A 24,140-nucleotide genomic window follows, 5' to 3' on the forward strand; every position below is an offset into this window, starting at 1 on the left:
TGTTTGCTCTGTTGACAAAGCTGTATCAGGTTGCTGCAGATGCTGACAGGGTGGCATCTCTGGGGTACATACTGCTTGGCAGTTTCATTTTAACGACAACAAATTGCAGGGCTATGACGGGGGGGTCTAAATATCTGTGTGGTGACTCGGAAACTCTCTGATTAGCCTGCTTCCAAGAAAAGCACATGCTTAAGAAGGAGTTGTAATGTGTGATTGGGGTATTTAAATATGCGTGTGTTACCCTAGAAGCTTTCTGACTGGCCTGCTTCCAAGGAAGGGGTTTGGCTTCGGACGGGCATGAAGACCCTTCCCTGTCCTCGACTCCACATGCAGCGATAAAATGAATGACTGGTACACATATCTGATCCGCAAAGTACATTTCTCTCCTGCGGACTACCTGATTATAACAGCAACCTTTTGGAAAGAATCTTCGAAGAGAACTTCATCAACATAACGTGATTGTTTGGAACATGGTCATACAGTAACAAGATAATAATGCTGAGTGCCACGGCATCACCGTCTGCCACGAGGTCGTACAAACGTCTGCAGCTCTGTACCAAATGTATAGTGAACTGTAACGGCGCTGTAAACACTTTCATGGAGGATTTTCGAAGCTAGTTTTGTATCCTACGGTTACATCTCATTAAGAATGTTAGATTAATTTATCCATGCTAGGAAGCTCTAAATACGGAAAACTAGGTCGATATTCACAAAGTTTTACACTTTGTTCACTGGCCAAGAAAAGAGGACTGTATCGAACGCCTTCCCGATGTCAACGAACCCAGTACCAAGTTGGGTGCCGCTATATGCTGCCTCCTGGATGTCGTGAACGAACGGAGGGAACCGAGTTTCACAAGATCGCTGTTTTCTGAATCCATTGTGAATCCTAGAGAGAAGATTTTTGTCGTCCGGTTGTAACGGTCCAGCTAAACCTCTTTTATGCCGCCCTACGGCATTTAAAATGTAAAAGGGCAGCCGTAGAATCTCAGTGATGCAAGAAGGACTAGAAGTGCGAAAAACTTTATCTGTCTTTAAAAAAGTCTGTTTCATGTTACAACTGAAAAACAATTTCAAAGTCGCCACCCAGCATCGCATTACGCTGAATGTAGTCCCCGGAAGCCTGATGGAGAAGTGGTGGGCATTAGGAAATAATGGTCTAAGAACAAAAAGGCGCTGCAGTACTTCGTCTAACAGCCGTTGTTTTCACGAGAATTATGAAAAGTATGAAGTTGTAATATGCTTTCTTTCTTTCATTTATAAGCTCATGTTTTATTTAAGGCGATGTTATTTATTTGTGCAGGTTCAATAGTTCATAACTGAAAGGCTTCTCAGTATATTCGTTTTATGGGTTCTGGTCAGTATTTGTATTGTATACATATTGGTCTGTCGTATTCATAGTTTGATTAGCCAAGGGTTATTTCCTTTTCTTCGTTTATAACTGAAGCTGTAACAGAAGTACGTACTACGAAGCGCAGACCATGCAATGCTATGGGTAGTATGTGGTTTATTACGTTTTTGATTCAGAGATGTAGAGTTTATTTTATAGAGCGATCTGATACATAAGTGTGCTCGTTTTATTGTTACTGAATCTGTGTAGTGTGCAGTTTTCAAATCGCTGCGTGCAACTACATTTAATATTTATTCCATGGAAATCTTAATCTCAAATCATTAATCCTGTCAGCAACACAGCAGTGGCGAAACATATGAAATTCAGTCAGATACTAATCTCGTATCACAGGTAAGGCCAATAAGCTCTTTAAATTAGTATTCCGAGATTTTAATTAGATCCCATAATGCCTTGATTCATCCGAACCACAGTGTATAAGTAGGCTGTTTAGGTTTTTATATTGGTAACGCCACGTAGCGCTCTGCATGAAAATCACTGGCTGTGCTGTGTGCAGTCTGTCCCTGGTTTGCATTGTTGTTTGCTATTGTAGTGTTGGGCAGCTGGATGTGAACAGCGCGTAGCGTTGCGCAGTTCGAGGTGAGCCGCCAGCAGTGGTGGATGTGGGGAAAGAGATGGCAGAATTTTGAGAGCGGATGATCTGGACGTGTGTCGATCAGAAAGAGTAAATTTGTAATATTGGATTCATGGACTGATATATATATTATGACTTTTGAACACTATTAAGGTAAATACATTGTTTGTTCTCTACCAAAATCTTTCCTTTGCTAACTATGCCTATCAGTAGTTAGTGCCTTCAGTAGTTTTAGTCTTTTATTTAGCTGGCAGTAGTGGCGCTCGCTGTATTGCAGTAGTTCGAGTAACGAAGATTTTTGTGAGGTAAGTGATTTGTGAAAGATATAAGTTAATGTTAGTCAGGGCCATTCTTTTATAGGGATTTTTGAAAGTCAGATTGCGTTGCGCTAAAAATATTGTGTGTCAGTTTAAGCACAGTCATTTATAATTTTTCTAAGGGGACGTTTCAAGTATAAAAACAAGCTTTTTTGTTGAGTCATGAGACTTCTGACTTATATACAATGTGGCCCAAAACGATTGTTTTCCTTGTGTCAATTTCAGGTAGATTTTCACCCTCCGTTCCCAGTTATTTGTTGGAAGTATTCCAAGCTCTGTCTTCCACTACAGACTTGACGTTCTACAGCTTCCTCTAGTACCGCGGTTTTTACTCCCTAATTTCTTAACACATGTCCTGTCAGACTCTCCCTCCTTCTTGTCAGTGTCTTCCATACGATCCCGCCTTAAGCCGGCTGATGTGGCCGAGCGGTTCTAGGCGCTACGGTCTGGAACCGCGCGACCGCTACGGTCGCAGGTTCGAATGCTGCCTCGGGCATGGATGTGTGTGATGTCCTTAGGTTAGTTAGGATTAAGTAGTTCTACGTTCTAGGCGACTGATGACCTCAGAAGTTAAGTCCCATAGTGCTCAGAGCCATTTGAACCATTTTTGATCCCGCCTTCGTGCAAAACCTCCTCGATTCTCACACTATCAGTCTAACAAATTTTCAATATTCTTCTATAGCGCCACATATCAAATGCTTCGATTCTGTTCTGTTCCAATTTTTCCACTGTCTATGATTCATTACCATAAAGCAGTGGGCCCTAAGCGCACATTCTTATAAATTTCTTCCTCAAAAAGGACGATGCTTGATTCAGATAAACTTCCCTCGACCAGAAATTCCCTGTTTCCAGAATGAGATTTTCACTCTGCAGCGGAGGTGCGCTGATATGATACTTCCTGGCAGATTAAAACTGTGTGCCCGAGCGAGACTCGAACTCGGGACCTTTGCCCGCGAAAGGCATAGGTCCCGAGTTCGAGTCTCGGTCGGGCACACAGTTTTAATCTGCCAGGAAGTTTCAATTCCCTGTTTGCTTATACTAGTTTGCTTGTGTCCTCTTTGCTTCATCCGCTATGTGTTAGTTTGCTTCCAAGCTTTCTTCGTATACATTGTGGTCCCAAGATTTGATATCAACTTTATTGCTAACTTCATTTCTGCTACTTCACATTACTTCCGTCTTTCTTCGGTTTATTGTCAGTCCATAATCTGTTCTCATTAGATTGTTGATTCCATTCAAGGCGTTTCGATAGTTTTCATAACTTTCACTCAGGATAGCTGTGTTATCAGCGAGTGTTATCATTGTGGGGTCCTGACCACTCGTCGCTTATCAGGTGCCTAAAGGATGCTACGTTCTCGGAATGTTAAGAGAACAATTCAAGCAAGTCACTTTAATATTTTTTATTAAAATAAAAAAGTTTGAAAATACTTAACTTGTATTTATAAGAACGTGTCGCAAGCGATGGGCGACATGGAATATAAATCAGAGTCCTTTGCTATATACTATGTTTGTGCAAGGTTTTCACACACTTTGTGGATCACTAATAACTGCTACCGTAGCGTTCCTGCCGGCCAGTGTGGCCGCACGGTTCTAGGCGCTTCACTCTGGAACCGTGTGACCGCTTCGGTCACAGGTTTCAATCCTGCCTCGGGCTTGCCTGTGTGTGATGTCCTTAGGTTAGTTAGGTTTAAGTAGTTCTAAGCTCCAGGGGGCTGACGACCTCAGATGTTAAGTCCCATAGTGCTCAGAGTCATTTGAACCGTAGCGTTCCCTGCTAAGCCGCGTGTAGTACTGTGCTAATACTGTCCGGGCGAAGCTGGCAGGAGCGGCGCTTATATTGTCTTCGGGTAGAGGGCGCTACTGTCGTGGTGCAGTCCTTGTCAGCGGGCTATTGGCTGACGTCGCCTCACCGCCTTCTTTGCTCTTGCTTTCTTCGTCTTTGTTCCGGCGCTTGTGGTTACGCCAGAACAATCACTGACATCCTTTCAGCTTGAACTTTAATCTCACTTTTGAACCTTGTGTATTGTGCATTTAACCAGGGACTTAGAAAAGACAGGGAGGCTTCGTCCCCCCGTAGCCCTCAGCAATACACAGCCCCACAACAGGCTACAGCAGTCCACCCACAGCACCGCCGCCCCACACCGAACCCAGGGTGATTGTGCGGTTCGGCTGGCCAGTGGACCACCCCTCCCCAGGAACGTCTCATACAAGACGAGTGTAACTCCAAATGTTTGTCTGGTAGAGTAATCATGGTGTACGTGTACTTGGAGACAGTATTTGCGCACCAATCGCCGACATAGTGTAACTGAGGTGGAATAAGGGGACCCAGCCTGTATTCGATGAGGCAGATGGAAAACCGCCTTAAAAACCATCCACAGGCTGGCCGGCACCCCAGACCTCGACACTAACCCGCTGGGCGGATTCGTGTCGGAGACCGGCACACCTTCCTACACGCGAAGCAGCGGGTTAGACCACGCGGCTAGCTGGGTGGGCTTTGAACTTTTCTTTCGTTATTGTTTATTTTATGTACAGAATGAATTGTAGGGTCGAAAGACTAGATCCATACCTCACATCCTTTTTATCCGAACACTTCGTTCTTAGTATTTAATTTTCAGTCCCGGGTTCGATTCCCGGCGTGGTTAGGGATTTTCTCTGCCTCGTGATGACTGGGTGTTGTGTGATGTCCTTAGGTTACTTAGGTTTAAGTAGTTATATGTTCTAGGGGATTGATGACCATAGATGTTAAGTCCCATAGTGCTCAGAGCCATTTGAACCATTTTTTAATTTTCAGTGTTCCCTCTTCGTTTTGGTACATGTGCCATATTATCCGTCTTTTCTTATATATTAGTTACAGTTTTCTCATAATTTCGAAAATCTTGCACATTTTTACTTTGTCGAATCTTTTTGTTGCTCGACATATCGTATGAAGGTGCCTTTTTGTGAAGCCTTCCTCCCACTATCAATTACAACGTCAGAACTGCCATTCAGGTACCTTTACTTTTCCGAAAGCTAAACTGATCATCACCTAATAGATTCTTAATTTCATTTTCGGTTATTCTGTATATTACTCTCACATGTAACTTGTATGCATCAACTGTTAAGTTGATAATGTGATAGGTCTCGCGCTTATTTATTTATTTATTTAACCTGGCAAGATTAGGGCCATCAGGCCCTCTCTTACATCTAACCAGGCATTCTACTTATTTTGCGTTCATGTGTTTTAGTAGGCATGTTAAACTATATCTAGTACAAAAAGTGAAATAAACAATTAGAAAGGTACACCTGGAAAAATACATACATATAGAGTTTATATTCGTAGATCATAAGCACTGTTATAATTAGACATTAATGAAGAGACAGATTTTAGATAGGAGTGCTGGCAGCAGGGAGTATGAGGGAGACTCATGGTGAAGGAGGAGAAGAATAGAGAGCCATGATGAAACATAATTAAGGAAATATAAAGGAAAAGAAGATTGCGTAGCTAATAGAGATAGATGAAGAGGAAGGCATATCAGGAGCAAGATAGGAGACGCTAGCTTTGCTATTTGACAGAAGAGAGGATTGGCCTTGTACATTAATTTACCCTTGCAATCTTTGGAATTGTGTGGATAATATTTTTCCGAAAACCTGATGGTTTGTCACCAGGCTCGCACATTCTGCACACTAAGAATAAGTCTTATTATTCCATGATTCTACAACCGACTCACGTCAGTGATGTAGGTTATGTTGCGTACATCTGTTCTATGACCCTTCTTGGTCTGTGTGGGCACAGAAGCCTGAGAGTGGGTAATTACAAACGTGCCATGATTCATGCGCATGCTTCTTCTCAGATGGCATCCCATTGTGACGCGATGCTTTGATGATTGCGCCAGTCCGTGCATCGCGCTGCAGCTACACGCTACGGGGCTGGGGTGGCAACAGGTTACGTGTGGCGGCATTTAAGACGCGCCGCGACCGAGCTCAGCTGTGATGGTGTTCCGGTAAGTAGCTGCCACGTGCGCGAAATAAAAGTGGCCGCCGCGGCTGCGGCTGCCGCAGACTTATGACCAATTGTATTGAATGATAATTGTTCTCGGAAGGAAAGGCGGCGTGCCGCGGCCGCTACACGCCGCACAGGGCTGTCCAGGCGGGTGCGCGCCGTCTAGGCAGCGGCGCGTCGCCTAGTCTCCCAGTTAGCGAGTAAATGGCAGGGGAGAGCACAAACCGTCTAGGATGATATAAATCATACTACAAATGTAAATAAAGTACACTACAGGCCATTAAAATTGCTACACCAAGAAGAAATGCAGGTGATAAACGGGTATTCATTGGGCAGATATATTATACTGGAACTGACATGTGATTACATTTTCACGCAATTTGGGTGCATAGATCCTGAGAAATCAGTACCCAGAACAATCAGCTCTGGCCGTAATAACGGCCTTGATACGTCTGGCCATTGAGTCAAACAAAGCTTGGATGGCGTGTGCAGGTACAGCTGCCCATGCAGCTTCAACACTATACCACAGTTCATCAAGAGTAGTGACTGGCGTAATGTGACGAGCCAGTTACTCGGCCACCATTGACCAGACGTTTTCAATTGGTGAGAGATATGGAGAATGTGCTGGCCAGGGCAGCAGTCGAACATTTTCGGTATCCAGAAAGGCCCGTACAGGACCTGAAGCATGCGGTCGTGCATTATCCGGCTGAAATGTATGGTTTCGCAGAAATCGAATGAACGGTAGAGTCACGGGTCGTAACACATCTGAAATGTAAAGTCCACTGTTCAAAGTGCTGTTAATGCGAACAAGAGGTGACCGAGACGTGTAACCAATGGCACCCAATACCATCACGCCGCGTGATACGCTAGTATGGCGATGACGAGTACACGCTTCCAATGTGCATTCACCCCGATGTCGCCAAACACGAATGCGACCATCATGATGCTGTAAACAGAACCTGGATTCATCCGAAAAAAAATGACGTTTTGCCATTCGTGCACCCAGGTTGAGTACACCATCGCAGGCGCTCCTGTCTGTGATGTAGCGACGAGCGTAACCGCAGCCATGGTCTCCGAGCTGATAGTCCATGCTGCTGGAAACGTCGTCGAACTGTTCGTGCAGACGGTTGTTGTCTTGCAATCGTCCCCATCTGTTGACTCAGGGATAGAGACGTGGCTGCACGATCCGTTACAGCCATGCGGATAAGATGCCTGTCATCTCGACTGTTAGCGGGATCAAGCACGGCGTTCCGTATTACCCTCCTGAACCCACCGATTCCATATTGTGCTAACAGTCATTGGATCTCGACCAACGCGAGCAGCAATGTCGCGATACGATGAACCGCAATGGCAATAGGCTACAATCCGACCTTTATCAAAGTCGGAAACGTGATGGTACGCATTTCTCCTCCTTACACGAGGCACCACGACAACGTTTCACCAGGCAACGCTGGTCAACTGCTGTTTGTGAATGAGAAATCGGTTGGAAACTTTCATGTCGGCACGTTGTAGGTGTCGCCACCGGCGCCAACCTTGTGTGAATTATCTGAAAAGCTAATCATTTGCATATCACAGCGTCTTCTTCCTGTCGGTTAAATTTCGCGTCTGAGCAGGTCATCTTCGTGGTGTAGCAATTTTAATGGCCAGTAGTGTAAAAATCGATGTAATTTTTGGTTCTTTGAGGTTTTTGGTCTCAGGACAATTAAAAACCACGATATGTATTAGCACTTGCGCATATGGACAACCATCAGACGGATAGCGGAATGAGGACAATGAAAATTTGTGCTGGACCGGAACTCGAACCCGGATTTCCCGTTTATCGCGAGCGGCCGCCTTACCATTAGCCTATTCGAGGACGACTCACAGCCGGATACACTCTTCCATGTGCGTGCAACCTGCACTCCTTTACTCATTATGTATATTCCGATATAGGAGAGACATTTTAGTTGAAAGTCGCTTTCCCCGTATCGGCGAATAAATACAATATTGCAATGCCTGTGTCGTTTAGAAGTGCGATGCAGTGGTCCTTCGGACATACACAACTGTTGAATTCCGAATTTGTGCGGTCATGGTTTAATGTGCAAATCATGCCGTAGCCATCGTGCTGCGATTCATCTGTCATTTCTAGCTAAGTCTATTTACGTAACGTACAGAGCATTTAGTGGGACTTTTTTAAAAAAAATTCTTTTCCATAACGCTTACCATTTCTCTGACAAAATTCCGTTCAGGTATGAAGTTATTCCGAGGAGTATTTTTTTTTACATCATTTTGAACTGGAGATTTAATTGTAATCATCCTATATCTTGTGATAGTTCCGATCATGTACAGGGTGGCCTACGAAAAACAGTACATTTTCAAATGAAGATCTACATGTGTTCACTTCATCTAACGCATCTAATCGCTCCCACATTGTATTTCATTCAGTTCAGTATGGAACATTTGCCACTGCAGTTGCGTATTGAGGCAGTGGTGGATTTTTATCAGGTCAGAGCGTTGCAGACTTTCAATGCGCCGCTCTTGAGTTCCACCCGGGAAATAAAATGAGTAGGTACAATATCTGCACATTTCTGGACGGAAGTAACCGCGATGACGCGTTTCTGACAAACCTTGTGATGTCTGATGAGCCAATCTTTCACTAGAATGAGTTTGTCTATAGACACTCGTTCAGCTATTTCCTGGACAAAAACCGGCAGCCCATTCAAGTAAAGGCCCAGTGTAAATCAAAGGACCTTGTCTGACGCACTTTTGGATATCCCGTTGGAATCGATGTGACATAAGAAACTGAAGACAACAACCGACAGCCAGAGAGGGTCATTCCTAGCGCCAGTGCAGCTATGATTAAAAATGTATTCATTATGATTTTAAAAAGAGGAGGCTACAGCCCACGGGCCCGTAGTTCAATGACTACCCTGAGGCGCCACTTTCCACATCGATAACTCTCACGATTCGATGATATCCCATAGTAAGATCACCTGATTTTTCAACCCCTGATTTTTTTCTGTGAATCCATCTCCAGAACAAGTTTTTTTCGCGGCGACTGTACAGCACTGATGATTTGAAAGCCGCAATTCGGGAAGAGAAAGAGGCCATTTCCCAATAAATGGCAGTGAATGTAATGAGGACTAAGGTGAATATCTTTAGCAAGGCATTGTGAATAATGGCAACAATTTACGTAATGTTCTTTTTAAGAAATGGACTTGCGTTTAGCTTTTCAGTGTTGTGTGTACAGCAATTATCTATGTTACATTGGTTAAATGTAGGCTAAACGCTCAAAAATGTTCAAATGTGTGTGAAATCTTCTGGGACTTAACTGCTAAGGTCATCAATCCCTAAGCTTACACGCTACTTAACCTAAATTATCCTATGGACAAACACACACACCCATGCCCGAGGGAGGACTCGAACCTCCGCCGGGACCAGCCGCGCAGTCCATGACTGCAGCGCCCTAGACCGCTCGGCTAATCCCGCGCTTCATAGGCTAAATATACATGTATATTTGTAACTCTACTTATCATTGTGAATTTTGGCATGTTAAGCAATTTACTCCACTCCCAATAATGTGATGCAGATCAGCAGGCTGGTCTCTTCATACAAGTGACTAGGAGTGATATGACGACTATGGATCAAACACAGTCATAGTGTGTAGTCCTCTCCCCCATATCGATGATGTCAATGCCCTTATTAGTGACAATGATAAGTAGAGTTACAAATATACACATAAACCATTTATGTATGAAATTGACGATACCACCGAAACCAGTCACTGGATCTTGTATTTGATGGTATCCTTGGTTACGTCGTTGCACATATTTGGATGAGGTACACAGTCATAGTGTAGTTTGGAATAATTATGCGGGTTTCATTTGAATCCCATAAACAAGTTGCCAAGTTGAAGGACATTTTGCTCTGAACTGCATAAACTGGCTTCATTTTCTAAAATATATAATATTTTCATACCGAAAAAGTATGAGCTGCACCGGAAATGGAACCATGTTAAAACATATTTGCCTTATTTCATAAATTTTCGCGATGGAAACACACACACACACACACCTAAACATCCTCTGTATTTTATCTCTACCCCTGACTTCATATCTCAAATATTGTACACATTACATATGTCATCTCTCTCTCTTACAAAAAATCCAAGAATTCTTTTTTTTTACGAACACTTGAGTTCCTTTTATTCATTCCCTCCCTCCCTCTCTCTCTCTCTCTCTCTCTCTCTCTCTCTCTCTCTCTCTCTCTCTCTCTCTCTCTCCCTCTATCTATCTGTAATGCTTACTTTAATGTGGCAGCAATATTATACTACTGAAGGAATGATGGAAAAAAACAAAAATGGTATAGCTATAAATTTTATTATTATTATTATTATTTACGTTTTCCTACAGTAAATCACAGATAACTTTGACGTGCAGCAAAAATTATTTCTCATCTTATGCTGTCACACAGTGGAAGCATGTGACTAATCATTATCTTCAACACTTTTGAGAATATGGTAGACTGCTACCATTTGAGGAAATATTTGAAATAACTCCATTAGATAACCAAGTGTTGACAGCTGTATCTGCCTCCAGAAAACTGAAATGACGCTAATTGCATTTGTAGCTAGCCTGTATGCAGTATGAGTGGTAATACGTCCTTAATGAGACAGTCAACGTGTCTGTCGTACTGAAACTTAAACTGTTCAATGTAATAAGTACATTCATAGTTATCATCCATTTTAATATCAACAAAGTGTCTAGAATCTGTAAATCATTCCCCCTTAAGTGACTGTATTATTTTCACGTTTATTCTGAAAATGCATTTAGAAACAAACAAACTTGATAACTTTGTTTGTGAGAACAAAACACTCTTGTGAATTAAACACGGAGGGACAACAGTTTTCTTTTAGAGAACAAATATTAATATTTCTCGTAGTTTCAATGAGTGATGCATCATGAATAGGAACTGACACTTCCATAGACACATTTTTCTACTACGCCAATTCAGAAAATAGTTAGTTCCTTTTACTGTTTTTCGAGATTAACTGAGTCTATGTTGTTCACTCTTCCACGATATATCATGTACAAGGTGCAACTGTTGTGGAAGTCAAGTTCAACATCAGTGACAGCCATGAATCTTGATGGCAGATATATTTTGCAGTCTTTCAGATAAACTAGCATTGCTGCTCCAAATTTGTTATTGCTGCATCTTGCTCTCACTATTAGATGCCACTGTCCCTACTTCAACTCTGATAATTTTCAGTATGTATTATACTCCTGCCTTTGCTCAAATGTTTCAAGTTCTTCTACATGCAAGCAGAAGAATGCGTGTTTTGTTTTGTTACAAGAAGTAGTCAATAAGCAAAACATAAATTTTATTTGTGGAAGTAATATGTAGTGCATGTGGTATTTACATTATGCGCCCAAAAAAGAAGAAAGCATTGAATGATGGCGATGACAATGTTGATGGTGACGCCTCTGATGGTGCAGCAACAACAAGAACATCACCAGGCTGAGTCAATAAGTTCAAACCAGATCCTACAGTAAAAGAAATGCTAATCAGCAAGTAATATCTTGTCAACACAAGCATCATGTTTCGTTTTCCACATTTTCAAGTAACGTGATGATAGAGGTATGCATGCTTCGAGTTATTTATAATCAATAAAACTCAGTCTCAAATGTGCATGTGCATCTCTCTACTTGAAAAAAAACTGGAAATAGGTAAACATGAAAAAATAACTCAAATGCAGATGTTGTTGCCTCTTATAACCTCTGTGCTGCATAGACTACGTTGCTTGACACCAATTTTGGAATAAAATAAAATTTTTTACTTCCGCTGCTTAAGTCATGCGTGATACGCCAAGTTGCCACATCTCACATGTCAAAACATCTACCAGCACTTACCAGGAGAGTGATGTAAGATAGATACCCAGCTGAGCGCTACCTTTTATGCCCCAAGCTGGTAAGTGTCCTGGTGGAGACGTAACATTGGGGCTATATTTCTACCTATTTTTTTAGTGCGTCTATAAAATCAAATACTATCCCTCACCATGTGCTCCCAAGATCCAATGCGGGTCGCATTATTTCATACAGTAATTACATGAACTGTTTGCAAATCTGTGATACACACTTTTTGCTTGCGCAATTGAGTCGCTTTATTAACATATCAATTATTCCCTGTTGCTTTCGATTGGCACAAGCAAAGCCGTAACGTTAGACATTAATGTGGCGTTTGTCGACCTCTTGCCTTTATGACAGCTTGAACTCTGCTGGGAAGACTTTAATGATATGCCTGAATGTCTGTGGATGATCTACAGCCCATTCTTCATCAGGAACCGAAACAAGGGAAGATAATTATGTTGGGGATACTGGGGTTTGGAGTGAAGTCGATCTTCTGACTCATTGCAAGGATGTTCCATTGGGTTCAGATTGGGACTCGGGGGAGGCCAGTCTATTTTAGGAGTGTTATCGTCCACAAACCATTTCCTCACAGCTCCTGCTTTGTAGCAGTGTGCATTGTCATGCTGGTACAAACCTTTCAATCCCTCTTCAGTTCTAGTTTTCTAAGCGCAACAAGGGAGCCATGCCATAAGCACGAAAAAGATCCCAAACATCGTAATACCAGGCAGTATTCTCTATCTGACTGCCACAGGGTACAGCGTGATTCACCACTCCAAGTCACTCGCTTCCAACCACTCACTGTCCACTGGCATCGATTTTTCGCACCACCTCAAGCCTCGCCCAGTATTGACCACAGAAATGTGGCTTGTAGGAAGCTGCTTGACCTTTACATCCCATTCTTTTTAACTCCTGTGCATTGTCTTTGTTCTAAGTGGGCTGCTAGTAACACTTTGGAAGTCCCGAGTGATATCTGCTGCTGATTTCATACGGTTCTTTACAATAATCCTCCACAATCCCGGACGATGCTTGTCCGTCAGGTCAGAAGTTCTGCTTGGTGCTGTTTTAGCTATGGTTGTTACTTCACGTTTCCTCTTCACATCACCAACAGTAAACGTGTACAACGTTTCAAGGGCTGAAATGTCCCTAAAGTATGTGGTACTCAGGTGATATCGAATGACTAGTCCACGTTCTAAGTCACTGAGCTCTGCCTACTGAAACATTCTTCTGTTATTGTTTATCTAGTTACAGCACAACACGCCCTGGCACTGACATTTTGCTACACACAGTTTTGCACTAGGCACATGTGAAAAATACGTTAGTTCCTTTCACTGTTTTCGATATGTGTATTGGTGGGTCCACCAGGGAATTTGAATCACACAAATAGTTATTAAAGAAGTTTCCACAATGCATCCATTTCCATTGACAGAAGGGATCACAACGTGTGAAAGTTCTGCAAAATGTATTTCATACACTCAGTACGTTAAAGTTTTCTGGGAAGATACTTTTACGTTGACATAGACATATGTTTGCCGCACTAATTCATGTTTTGTGTTTTCTTGACACATTGCGGTTTGTGTGTAATACACCTTTCTAGTAACTAAATGTATATCTGAAAATGTTTGGATGTTGCCTTGTGATCGCCCCTATGTCCTCCAGCTGGTTAGATCTCGTTCACCAAGAAGAGGAAGTGGCTGGCCACTGATGGCTGGTGGCCGATGGCTGACGAGAAGCTATGCGCGAAGCGATGCTGGTGTTGGAGCTTGCGAAAATTGCGCCTGTGAGCCAATGTAACAATGCAGACAGGCAACACATCGAGTTTCTTGAATGGGTGTATCTGTCTCCTGTTGCATGAAATGTGGAAGCGGAATATGATGTCAGCATAGCGGCGGAGTCATTATGTATATCTCGAGGGACGTGCACCTTCGAGATCTTGTTTCGTGAAATTTGAAAAATAAAGATGTTGCATATATTGACAGGACAGGACTTAGCGATTTTTTCTATGTGAACAGATTGGAACTTAATGACTAGGTGTTTCACAAGAGAAAAGACATTTCGTGAATGCTCATGCAATTATTCTTCCCCTCCCCAGCAGTTGCTGATTCAGCAGCAAGGTGGGTTGCAAAAGCAGGACTTCCACTCGGAGCCAGGCAGTGATGTCGTGTCATCATAGCCATCATTGCCATTCAACGTTTCTCTTCTGTCAAGACGGCCAACACCATCCATGCCTCTTAAATTTAGAAGGCTGCCGGTCTGCACTCGTCGTCGTGAATAAGCCATCATCATGTTTTCACATTTACACAGGTGGACAATAAAATCTGTTGCCTATGTAGCCGAATGGTTATCGTCGTTGCCTTGGGTGCAGATTCCCAGTAACACCATACATTTTTATGATGTGCGTAAGTAGGCTGTTTATGTTTTCTTATTGGCAACGCTACGTAGCGCTCTATATGAAAATCACTGGCTGTGCTGTGTGCAGGTTGTGGCTAGTTTGCATTGTTGTCTGCCATTGTAGTGTTGGGCAGCGGCAGCTGGATGTGAACAGCGCGTAGCGTTGCGCAGTTAGAGGTGAGCCGCCAGCAGTGGTGGATGTGAGGAGAGAGATGGAGGAGTTTTGAAATTACGTATATTATGACTTGTGATGATATTAAGGTAAATACATTGTTTGTTCTCCATTAAAATCTTTCATTTGCTAACTATCCCTATCACTAATTAGTGCCTTCCGTAGTTTGAATCTTATATTTAGCTGGCAGTAGTGGCGCTCGCTGTATTGCAGTAGTTCGAGTAACGAAGATTTTTGGTGAGGTAAGTGATTTGTGAAACGTATAGGTTAATGTTAGCCAGGGCCATTCTTTTGTAGGGATTTTTGATAGTCAGATTGCGTTGCGCTAAAAATATTGTGTCAGTTTAAGCACAGTCTTATACACTCCTGGAAATGGAAAAAAGAACACATTGACACCGGTGTGTCAGACCCACCATACTTGCTCCGGACACTGCGAGAGGGCTGTACAAGCAATGATCACACGCACGGCGCTAGCTGCGCAGCATTTGTGCACCGCCGCCGTCAGTGTCAGCCAGTTTGCCGTGGCATACGGAGCTCCATCGCAGTCTTTAACACTGGTAGCATGCCGCGACAGCGTGGACGTGAACCATATGTGCAGTTGACGGACTTTGAGCGAGGGCGTATAGTGGGCATGCGGGAGGCCGGGTGGACGTACCGCCGAATTGCTCAACACGTGGGGCGTGAGGTCTCCACAGTACATCGATGTTGTCGCCAGTGGTCGGCGGAAGGTGCACGTGCCCGTCGACCTGGGACCGGACCGCAGCGACGCACGGATGCACGCCAAGACCGTAGGATCCTACGCAGTGCCGTAGGGGACCGCACCGCCACTTCCCAGCAAATTAGGGACACTGTTGCTCCTGGGGTATCGGCGAGGACCATTCGCAACCGTCTCCATGAAGCTGGGCTACGGTTCCGCACACCGTTAGGCCGTCTTCCGCTCACGCCCCAACATCGTGCAGCCCGCCTCCAGTGGTGTCGCGACAGGCGTGAATGGAGGGACGAATGGAGACGTGTCGGCTTCAGCGATGAGAGTCGCTTCTGCCTTGGTGCCAATGATGGTCGTATGCGTGTTTGGCGCCGTGCAGGTGAGCGCCACAATCAGGACTGCATACGACCGAGGCACACAGGGCCAACACCCGGCATCATGGTGTGGGGAGCGATCTCCTACACTGGCCGTACACCACTGGTGATCGTCGAGGGAGCACTGAATAGTGCACGGTACATCCAAACCGTCATTCAACCCATCGTTCTACCATTCCTAGACCGGCAAGGGAACTTGCTGTTCCAACAGAACAATGCACGTCCGCGTGTATCCCGTGCCACCCAACGTGCTCTAGAAGGTGTAAGTCAACTACCCTGGCCAGCAAGATCTCCGGATCTGTCCCCCATTGAGCATGTTTGGGACTGGATGAAGCGTCGTCTCACGCGGTCTGCACGTCCAGCACGAACGCTGGTCCAAATGAGGCGCCAGGTGGAAATGGCATGGCAAGCCGTTCCACAGGACTACATCCAGCATCTCTACGATCGTCTCCATGGGAGAATAGCAGCCTGCATTGCTGCGAAAGGTGGATATACACTGTACTAGTGCCGACATTGTGCATCCTCTGTTGCCTGTGCCTATGTGCCTGTGGTTCTGTCAGTGTGATCATGTGATGTATCTGACCCCAGGAATGTGTCAATAAAGTTTCCCCTTCCTGGGACAATGAATTCACGGTGTTCTTATTTCAATTCCCAGGAGTGTATAATTTTTCAAAGGGGCCGTTTCATATGTCGACCCTTAGTCGAGGTTACCTCACTGGAATCTTCTGATTTTTTCTTGTAGTTTGTGTAATTAGTGTAGATTTTGTTTATTGCTAGTGCGTAATTGTATTGAGAATCTCCTTTGTAGTTGCAGTCTTTCATTGTTGTACAGTAAAACAGTTGTGGCATGCATGTAGATTTGCACCAAATATTTCGCAGCTGCGCTTGCAATTAACTAGATATTATTTTCAGCGCTATGTTAATGTATTCCCCTATTTTTGCTCTTCAAATTGTGTTTTTTTGTGTTGTTGTGTGAAATATTGTGACAATAATGGCGTGTGACAAACGTAATACTAGGCTCAAAAGTAAACTGAGAAATAACAGTGTAGACGAAAGTAGTGTGTTAATGCCACCATCTAATGAATTAACAAATATTCAAAGTAGTAATTTGGTAACTGTGCATAGGGAAATGGAGCAGGCGTCAAATAATGGTGTAGACACTGAAACAGGTAGTGAACAGGGAAGCATTATCGATCAATCGCTCGGCAACAGCGCGCCACAGGAATCCGAAATGATAGGACACAATTTTGCAAATACTGTAGATTCAGGTTTTGCGTCCTCACCGTTTTCTCAAATGAGTCAAGACACATTTTCTGCTTGCCAAAATGTGAATGTTGCCGGTGAAAATGCACTGCCAAAAAGCATAGAGAAACAGATTCCAGATACTAATACATTATTATTGCAATTAATGCAACCAATGGAACAAAAACAGAGACAAATGGGACAAAGGCTTCAAAAGTTAGACACAATGGAACAACAGCAGAGACAAACACAGCAACAGTTAGACACAATGGAACAACACCAGAGACAAACACAGCAACAGTTAGACGCAATGGAACAAAATCTTCACATCACGCTTGAACAAACACGTGAAGATTTAACTACTGAGTTACATAACATTGAATGGAAATGTCAAAAAGTCTGTAATGACGTAAAAACACAAATTTGTGAGCATTTTCAACCTATTTTTTCGCGGCATGAAAATGCATTACAGAATCACGAAGCAGCCATAAAAGAACTGCAAACCATTGTTCATGAAAATCATGAGACCTTGTGGGCTAAAATTGACTCAGTTGCATCTACCGATTCGGTTACGCAACTTGCAAAAACTTAGGAAAACTTAAAGGACACAGTAGATTCGATTTCAACACAAATGGACACTCTGAAACTTGGTTCAGAAAAACACACTGAGGAAATGTGTTCACTATCGGAGAAAGTAGCCGAACTTTCGGATTAGGTCACTAACTTATCTACAAAGGTAGATGATGATCTGAATGACACAAGACCCGTAGCCTTCACTGACACAGAAGAGTATGAACAAATTAGAAAATTCAAACAAAATCAAAATCAAATCAATACACAGTACAAAAGAGAAATCCGGGAAGTACAAGATCAGTTGACGCAGGTAGTACAAGAATTACATATTTCAGAGGACACTCGCGCTCCAGTACGGGAAGAGGGACATAGAAATACGGAACAACCACAAAATAATATCACAGGGCACTTCGGAAATTATGAAAGATATTGGCAAGGCGCATTGGATTTTGAGATGGAACCGCCGAAACGAAGTAACAATGAGCGATGTGCGACTCGCCGACACGATGACTTCGACTATAAGCTGTTCATTACTACACGTAAATTCAAAACATTTAAGAATTCTGGCAACAACATTCATCCACAAGCATGGCTTCATCAATTTTTTCATTGTTTTCCTCCCAACTGGTCATTGGAGCACAGGTTAGAATTTATGTGTGGCTACTTTGAGAATGAACCAGCTGTACGAATGCGATCGGTCATTCACCATTGCCACAGAGAAGGAGAATTTTACCATGCCTTCCTCTCAGCATATTGGTCTCAAGCCACACAAGACCAAGTAAAACATGGCATCATAATGATGAAACATTTCGAACAATCTGAATTTTCCAGTCTTGTGAAATATTTTGAAGACATGTTGCACAAGAATCAGTACCTGTCAAACCCATACAACCCCTCAGAACTCATCCGCATTTGCTTAATCAAGTTACCTGAACATTTACGACATTTTGGCAGGACGTTGCAAAGACGACATTGAAGCTTTTCAGGGACTCTTACAAGAATTAGAAATTGACACAGACAGTTGCGGGATGCGAAAACAGGAAAACCATCACTACAGGTCACATCTGTCACAATTCTGTGACGATAGAAACAATAACTGGACACGACAATTCTATTCTTACAACGTAAATCGTGACCAAAAGAGACACCACCCATATGACAACCACTGGCAGAGTAATAGTTACAGAGAAAGATCGCATTTCCGTAGTAATGAATATGACAGAAACACTCATAGAAACAGACAATTTGGCAACCAGAACTATTATTATCACTGGAGACAGAATAACTTCAGGCGCAACAGTCCACCGTGCAGTGATAATTCAGGGAGAAATTCTCCACCACTTAACCGACAAGAAAGAGTACAGGAACTACCGACATGACGACAGACGATGTGATTGTAACGACAGACCTGAACTGCATCAGAACTGGCGGAATTTAAACAGAGCAGGGCACTCTCGTCACGGTGAATTTGTAGAAGGTAGGTCTCCAAATCCCAATAACGACGCGCGCCAACAAAGGAACAGACAATGACTCATACCGCAGGCTGCCGCGTGCGCCGGCTGGCTAAGAGAGAAATAACTTAGACGATAACCTTGAGAAAAATTCCAGTATTCTTTACCGACGTATACCACATGATAATTGCGTTAAAGTTGAAACTCTGCGTACTAGGAAGAGCAAAGGGCTACACCACATTTCACATGTGAAACCATTTATTGAAAGATAATCTGCTTTTTAACTTTGTCTTTGCCAATAAACGTTTCACTTCACGTTACTAGTATGCTTTAGAAACTGTTACCATGCAACAATGTTTGAAGTTAAATATCCAGTCAAGAAACAAGAGAACTTATTTAAACAGAAATTACGAATGCATTGTTATTACGAATAGACGACACAGTGTTATTGTGTGTGTACATTCTTGCTTGTTAGTTGCACGATTACGTAACGACTATAAGGCTCACATACTTAGAACATATACTGGTACTGCTAATGAGATTTAATGCAACATTTTGGTTTACTTGAAAATACATTCTGAATTAAAGTACTTTCTGAGAGATACCAGATGACACAGTAATTAGTTTATGCAACAGCTACACGATTTTATCATGACGCTACTAATGAGTGACAATTTACAATGTTGCTTTTGTGGTTTATCTGTTTTACATCTGCACAGTTTTTCTGAATTCTTCTGCAAAGTAAAACATGTTTAATAGTAACTTTTGTGGTATAGCTACAATGAGACAGCCTTTTCCGTAGCACAACAATACGTTACAGCACAGTAATTTCTTCATCAGAACAATAAGCGTAATAACTAAGATATCTATACGCAAAGCATTTCACTTTTGTTTATCATGAGGTAAGTACATTGACTTCTGCAGAACTTAGCTTTCGAACGACGATAACTACGACACTTCCACAGAGATTATCTTACAACAAGACGCACATTTAGCGCTACAGTACACGTATATCAGTGATTAATTTTGTACTTAAAACATTTATTTTTCAAGATATTTGAAGTACAATGACACAAAGGTTTTCTGTGATACATCTCATTCCATTGCTGTAATCTGTAACACCTGAGGGTATAATTACATTAATCCTCAGGGGGGTACATGCCTGCTTTGTGTACCATGTGTTCGGCAAGCACAAGGAGCCCTAGCTAATATGGTATTTGCTTATACAACTTTACACATCGGTACCATATTTCTCTAATACATAAATGACACAGCTACCTGATCATTTAACTGAGAGAGACAAACTTTTTTATTACGTCAGTGACACATGTTTACGCAATTACAGAGTTGGATTACTTCACACTTACGAAATTGTATTTTGTCTGTACTGTGTGAACTGTTCATATTTTTTCGGACCCATTGTGATACTATGAGAGCTTTGAATGATGTATTTGGTATGAGATCATGATTTTTAAAGTACGTTTGAGGTAGATGACGCTATTGAAATGAGCAGAGAATATTTTTTATGGTTTGAAATTATTGCAGAAAGCTACGACTTTTTTGAGATTTGACTGAGGTGTTATTTTGTTATTTTTACGATGACGATGTGTATTATGCTGTTGAGGTATGTTTATGATCAATAAGCCGACGTTATATAAGGAATTTGATTATGCTACATATTTATAATGATGAAATATTGAAGAATGTCGACGAATATGTATATGTGTAACAAGGTAAGGAATAAGGAATAGTGGTTAGGCACTCTGATTTGTGAAAAAAGTTTTTGGAAACCAAGAATCGCACTTGTAAGAGTTATGAAATGTGTGTAAATGCGTAAATGTATAACAATGCCGGCAAAAATTTTTTGGACATTGTTATATTCATAAGATTTTGTTTCTACATATTTGCAACGCAAATTCTCGACCTGTGAAATTTTGTATATGAGACTGTCACTGTAGCGGAAACTGCTGTCGTAAATATTTCAATAAGAAAGTTAAGTGACCACCTGCACGTAATGCGTCATGGGCACCCAGCTGTGTCAGATGCCGGGAGAACAAGTCATTAGTGAGTGCCTCGTCAGAAGCACAGGTAGAAAAAAAGAAAGGGGAGGCCATTGTCCTCGCTATTGACATTTCCTTGTTGAAAGCATACTGTGGAGCTCGTAATTTATGATATTTACTAAAATGCCTAATGAAATGATTAGAAACATTTTACATCTATTGTCTTTGTAGTTGAGAGATTGCTCATTTTGTTTAATATCTGGTTTCCAGCAGTGTTGCAGCATTAGTTTTATAAAATAAACTTAGATGCATTTGCTAATGTGAACACTTTCTGTCAACAGATCTATTAAATAATTATTTTATGATCCACATTCTTCGAAAAAGGAGCTTGTGGAATGGAAAGAAAAATAAGAAGGGACTGATAACAATAACTGCATATATAATTTTCCTTTCAAGTACTTGGTAATTTTTTGTAGAATTAGTTTTTGTGGTGCATCACTTTAATTACATAGGCATTAAATTGTGAATAGACATTTCCCTTTTCTGCATTGTTGTTTTTACTGTAATATTTTTTCTGCTTGAGCTATGTCATGTTTAGGTATAAGTTACTGCTGTTTGCCAGGCATAGTGTTACTGAATTTGACTTTGTGTTACTCTTCTAAGCTAGTTTTACTACTGTTTTATTTTTCTTGTTTGCTGCACAGTGCCTTATATTAGTTGTAGTACTGCAATTGCTTTGCCTATTAAAATTTTTTGTCCTTGATGTTTGTGTTAATTGTTTTATGCTGCTGCATTGCCTCTGCCCTTAGTTTAGCATCTGAGCTCAATAGATTTAAGTTAGCTTAAGAGGGGGTAGACTTGTAAGTAGGCTGTTTATGTTTTCTTATTGGCAACGTTACGTAGCGCTCTGTATGAAAATCACTGGCTGTGCTGTGTGCAGTCTGTGGCTAGTTTGCATTGTTGTCTGCCATTGTAGTGTTGGGCAGCGGCAGCTGGATGTGAACAGCGCGTAGCATTGCGCAGTTGGAGGTGAGCCGCCAGCAGTGGTGGATGTGTGGAGAGAGATGGCAGAGTTTTGTAATTTGTCATGAACTGCTATATATATTATGATTATTAAGGTAAATACATTGTTTGTTCTCTATTAATATCTTTCATTTGCTAACTATCCCTATCAGTAGTTAGTGCCTTCCGTAGTTTGAATCTTTTATTTAGCTGGCAATAGTGGCGCTCGCTGTATTGCAGTAGTTCGAGTAATGAAGATTTTTGTGAGGTAAGTTATTTGTGAAAGGTATAGTTTAATGTTAGTCAGGGCCATTCTTTTGTAGGGATTTTTGAAAGTCAGACTGCGTTGTGCTAAAAATATTGTGTGTCAGTTTAAGCACAGTCGTGTATAAAATTGTTGAAAGGGGACGTTTCATATGTCGACCCTTAGCCGAGGATACCTCACTGGAATCTTCTGATTTTTTCTTGTAGTTTCTGTATTTAGGGTAGCTTTTGTTTATTGCTAGGGTGTAATTATAGAGAGAATTTACTTGGTAGTTGTGGTGTTTCATTGTTGCACAGTAAAACAGTTGTGGCATGCGTGTAGATCTGCACCCAGTATTTCGCATCTGCGCTTGCAATTAACTAGATATTATTTTCAGTTCTATGTTAATGTGTTCTCTTATTTTTGCTCTTCAAATTGTGTTTTTTTGTTTTGTTGTGTGAAATATTGTGACAATAATGGCGTGTGTAAAACGTAATAGTAGGCTCCAAAGTAAACTGAGAAATGACAGTGAAGACGAAAGCAGTGTGTTAGCGCCACCGAGTAATGAATAAACTAATGTTCAAAGTAGTAATTTGGTAATTGTACATAGGGAAATGGGGCAGGCTGCAAACAATGGTGTAGACAGTGAAACAATTAGTGAACAAGGAAGCATTATCGATCGATCGGTCGGCAACAGCTCGCATCAGGAATCCGAAATGATAGGACACAATTTTGCAAATACTGTAGATTCAGGTTTTGCGTCCTCACCGTTCTTTCAAATAAGTCAAGATACATTTTCTGATTGTCAAAATGTGAATGTTGCTGGTGCAAATGCACTGCCGAATAGCACTGAGGAACATGTTTCAGACACCAGTGCACTGTTATTACAGTTACTGCAACAAATGGCACAAAGGCTACAAAAGTTAGACACTATGCTTGAACAAAATCAGAAACAAATGGGAGAAAATCTTCAAAAGTTAGACACAATGGAACAAAATCAGAGACAAACACATCAAAAGCTTCAAAAGTTAGACACAATGGAACAACACCAGAGACAAACACAGCAACAGTTAGACACAATGGAACAAAATCTTCGGAAGTTAGACACCACACTTGAACAAACACGTGAAGATTTAACTACTGAGTTACATAACATTGAATCGAAATGTCAAAAAGTCTGTAATGACGTAAAAACACAAATTTGTGAACATTTTCAACCTATTTTTTCGCGGCATGAAAATGCATTACAGAATCACGAAGCAGCCATAAAAGAACTGCAAACCATTGTTCATGAAAATCATGAGACCTTGTGGGCTACAATTGACCCAGTTGCATCTACCGATTCGGTTAGCAACTTGCAAAAACTCAAGAAAACGTAAAGGGTACAGTAGATACTCTGAAAATTGTTTCAGAAAGACACACTGAGAAATTGTGTTCACTATCGGAGAAAGTAGCCGAACTTTCGGATCAGGACACTAACTTATCTACGAAGGTAGATGGTAATCTGAATGACACAAAACCGGTAGTCTTTAATGACACAGAAGAGTGCGAACAAATTAGGAAACTGAAACAAAATCTGAATCAAATTAATACGCAACACCAAAGAGAAATCCGGGAAGTACAAGATCAGCTGACACAGGTAATACAAGAATTACGTATTTCAGAGGACACTCGCGCTCCAATATGGGAAGAGGGACATAGAAATACGGAACAGCCACAAAATAATAACACAGGGCACTTCGGAAATTATGAAAGAAATTGGCAAGGTACACCGAATTTTGAGATGGAACCGTCGAAACGACGTAACAATGACCGACATGCGACTCGCCGA

The sequence above is a fragment of the Schistocerca cancellata genome, chromosome 7 (assembly GCF_023864275.1).
Source record: "Schistocerca cancellata isolate TAMUIC-IGC-003103 chromosome 7, iqSchCanc2.1, whole genome shotgun sequence".
Lineage (NCBI taxonomy): Eukaryota > Metazoa > Arthropoda > Insecta > Orthoptera > Acrididae > Schistocerca > Schistocerca cancellata.